A 3,983-nucleotide genomic window follows, 5' to 3' on the forward strand; every position below is an offset into this window, starting at 1 on the left:
GGAACGGCCGCAGGTTTCCTCGCGCGTAGCCATGTCCAATCGATCATCCGGCGTGCGCGATCGCCTCGAGAACCATTCTCTCGCGCGGCAGTTACGCAATCCCTTCGCGCGGTGCGCGAGGCATCGAGAGATAGAAGCCCGATTCGACGGGGACGCGCAGTTTGTTCGCGCTTCTTCGGAAGAGAACGACGACGACGACGACGACGACGATGATGACGATGATGAAGAAGCGCAAGAACAGCAAATACGGCGGAGTCGCGGGACGACGGAGCGCGCACAATGTTGTTGACACTCGGGGTGGCGATCGCCGCCGCGCGGCAGGTGGCGCGCGATTGGCGCTGCTAAAATTGCGCCCGGGCCGACGATTGGCCGCGCGCGCGCGCGCGGTGAAGCTTAGTCACCGTGCCGCTTTTGGAAAATTGGCGCGCTGCCGAAGAACCGCCGAAACCCTCGCGAAGGGTCTCTCTCGCCCGACGACGCGGCCTGTCCTGCCGCGCCTCTTCTTCTCTTTGTGCCGCCGCGCCGGTCCTCCGCAACCCCCTCTGGCAGCCCTTGCTGCGCCGAAGCGCGCCGCTTGGTTCCTCGCGCGAAGGCCGAGGTGCAGTCGACGGGGATTCCCGGGGTCTGAAAGTTCGCTCTCGACCGGACCGATCCTCGTCCTCCCCCGGCTCGGAAGTTCCTCCGGGAGAGCCGCGCTCATGGCGACGCAGCTCGGCACAATGGCCGCCGGCTGGATCTGGATAATAGGTGCGTTGATTAGAACGACGATAAACGAGGATACGAACCGGCCGCCGCGAGCACACCGTTCCCACCGGCTCTCTGGCCGTCTATTTTTAATCGCTTTTCAGACGCGAACGAGGCGTCGCGCCTCGTCGCGCCTCGCCTCGCCTCGCCAAGCCTCGCGCCGCGCCGCGTCGCGTCGCCCGGCCGAAGCGGAGAACGACGGAGCGAAGAGGAAAGAAAAGGACGCGAGGCTCCCGAGGAGGTGGCGGCGGCGGCGGGCGGCGGCGGCGGCGGCCCCGCGGAGCCGTCAGGCGCCGATTGCGACATCGAGTCCAGTGTTTACGAGGCGAACGCGAAGGCTCTCCTCCGGCTAAAAGGGTCAGTGAGCCAGGGTCACCGTTTCGTATCCACATGGCGCTCGCGCGTGCGAACTCGCGCGTTATATTCCTATTGCGGCTACGCATTGCGCGAAGGCCAGCCGTTGTTGTGTGAGCCGCTCGCGCGCGCTCACCCAAGGTGTCCTCTCTCGGCTCTCTGCTCTCGAGTCTTCGAGCGGGGAACGGCCTGCCGCCTTCTTCTCCTGCTCCTCCTCCTCCTCCTCCTCCTCCTGCCCAATCCCCGCGAGACCGCGGCTCTGAGATATCGCGGACCGAATCTCGCGGGTGTCGTGGTGCTCGCTTGGGAGCCGTTGAGTCGCGAAATCGGGAAACTGAAGTCTGCAGCGTTGGGTAGCTGAAGGCCCTTCAGCGGAAGGTTCGCGAGAGAGCCGCGCAGGGATGTTGGCAGCGAGCAATTTCTTCCGGTTTCTTTCTTACGGGGTGGATTTTCGGGTCGGTGGACGAGGAAGATCTCACCGCGAAGATTGGTTAACCCTTAAGAGCTAAAAAACCCTTAAACTCTTAAAAGTAACCAAAAAAATCGCTTTAATGCTCTCATGACTGAAATTTCATCCCGGTAGGTATTTTTTTATTTTAGAAATAAAAAAGGTCAAAGAAATGCAATGTTTTGTTATTGAATATTAGATGAGAAGAAAAAAGGTTGCAGCGGATAGTTTAACAAGAACGAAACAAAATGCGCACAGGGTGAAGTTTCACCCATGATAGCCTTTAAGGGTTAGTGAATTGGTAACATACGTATCGAGTTAACCCTTATGTTAATGTCAATTTGGCTCTTTTTGAAGCTAATTTTGAATGGAACTAGTTTTCCTGCAAACTGCAATTAGCATATCGATTTACAGTAATCTAATTAACCCTAACATCGCTTTTGAGTTTTAAAGTAAACGTCCGATGAAAGTCAAGTTTTCACCAGATTGAGAAGCTGGACCAATTAGGCTTCCGGCTGCGTTTAATTTATGGCATGTTTTGGATTTAATGTTAAAACCTTGTAATGTTTCTTTTTTTTCAGAAATGGCTAAAATACCATTTGGAGACACGACAGTTTGATTTTGTTTTTCTATCGATGGTCTGCTTTGGAGAAGAAGGACTTTGACGTTCGGTTTCTAAATCCGATTCAGTAATCAGTAATATGCAAAATTCTGGATAAAAAAACACACGTTGTGGATAAATATGGAGTCACCTCAGCTGATTAAAAAAAAGAAAGAAAAACAGCTGCGATGGTCGCAAATCACGACAATGTCACGAATCGGGTCACTGACTTTCGGCTAAATAATTAATGATCTGTCACAATTGATTGTGTGAAAAGAGTCTTAATATAAATCCGTTTTACTTTTATAAACGTTCACTATGCAACCAGTCATGTGTGACGCATCGATTCTCACGAGAAACCGATCTCAGGTACGTGTACATATGTGTACGCGTGTGTGTACGGCAGCGATCATTTTTCATTCTACGTCCACACAAACAAATTGATCTACGCGTGAGTTTTACACACTATTACGTAAAAAGTATATAGGGTGGTCTATAGCGAACTGTCCTTCTGTCTATAGCGGCTGTCGGATTGTGTGATTTAGTCAGCTCACTTCTATGTTTTACATTGGATCAGCAATATGCGATTGACAAGTGCGATTCGCGATACGAATGTTAGCTCGTTTCATCAGCTTACAGCTTTAATTTGTAACACGCAGTTGCTGCTCACGCACGAGATACGTAGATGAATGAGAGCCGCGATGCAAAAGCGCCGATCACTACGCTAGCCACCGTGCACCGAGAAAAAGACTTTTGTTGTCACAACAAATGAAGGTTTGCTGTTTGACAATTGTACGGAGAACAGATCAAACAGTCACCGCGGTCAATAATTTTTTTTTTTCGTTATTTGTAATTTTAACAGATATAGTCGTTGGAGATGCAAATCATACATCTTTGTTGGACGTGCAACTTCCGATGAAAAGAATGGTAACGTCGTAATAGCGGAATATATAGGGTGTCCGGGAATTTTTGGAAATGAAAAAATTAAAAAGATTGATCACATCAAACTGAGAGGAAAAGTTAAGCACGATTTTGCGAAAATTGCAATAATTATTAAGTTATTAATGATTGAAAATTTGCGTACTTGTTTGCAAAATGGTATTTGACTTTTCTCCTCAGTTTAATCTGATTAATCTTCACAATTTTTCGTTTCCGAAAGATCCGAAAGACACCCTGTATAGATAAAAGCATCTCTTAAAGTGATTTATAAGCTTTTTTAAGTAGCTACCAGCCACTTTTCCAGACCTTTTTATCGATAAAAGTACGTTTACACTACGTGCCTTTGTACGCACATCCCCCTTAACCTCCCATAACTTTATCCAATAGTTTATTAATTTTATGTAATGTGTCGTGCTAAAAGTAAAGATTAATATAATAATGCGTCGTTCTATTTCTCTCCCCGAATTCCCCGAAAACACACACATATTAACAAAATAATAATTCTACATATGTATTATTATTTAGTAGAATTATTATTTTGTATTTTCATCTTCTTTACCAATGTTTAGTCAGATATAATGAAGCTATATCTGAATCATCCGGTAATTATGAATATAAAATGAGAAACACGTTGGTGAAGAAGAATTAACACAACTGATTTGCAACTGATACGTAATTTCTAACCTTTGCTCATATTATCTGCATCGTCAACAAATCCAAAATTTCCGATTTGTCGGATTAACGTGCATAACGACACCACTTGTTCCCACGATGAAATTGTCGGTTAGAGCGACAAATCATTCGAGTAACGAGTCATTTGTCACCACAACGGAGTCATTTGCCGTGCCGCATCGACAAAGCATACGTCGCGGTTATTAGTGTTTCGTTAACCTGATC

At 47.5% G+C, this 3,983-nt stretch overlaps 1 long non-coding RNA gene across 1 annotated transcript; it reads left to right on the top strand.

Annotated features, from left to right (window-relative positions):
• Window positions 1–207: 207 nt before the first annotated feature.
• On the top strand, window positions 208–3,186 carry LOC112590623 (uncharacterized). The gene is made up of 3 exons (XR_003114350.1): window positions 208–747; window positions 849–1,101; window positions 2,128–3,186. It is a non-coding gene; the product is annotated as an uncharacterized LOC112590623 (long non-coding RNA).
• The last annotated feature ends 797 nt before the right edge of the window (window positions 3,187–3,983 follow it).

This window comes from Harpegnathos saltator, unplaced genomic scaffold (assembly GCF_003227715.2).
Source record: "Harpegnathos saltator strain DR-91 unplaced genomic scaffold, Hsal_v8.6 scaffold93, whole genome shotgun sequence".
NCBI lineage: Eukaryota > Metazoa > Arthropoda > Insecta > Hymenoptera > Formicidae > Harpegnathos > Harpegnathos saltator.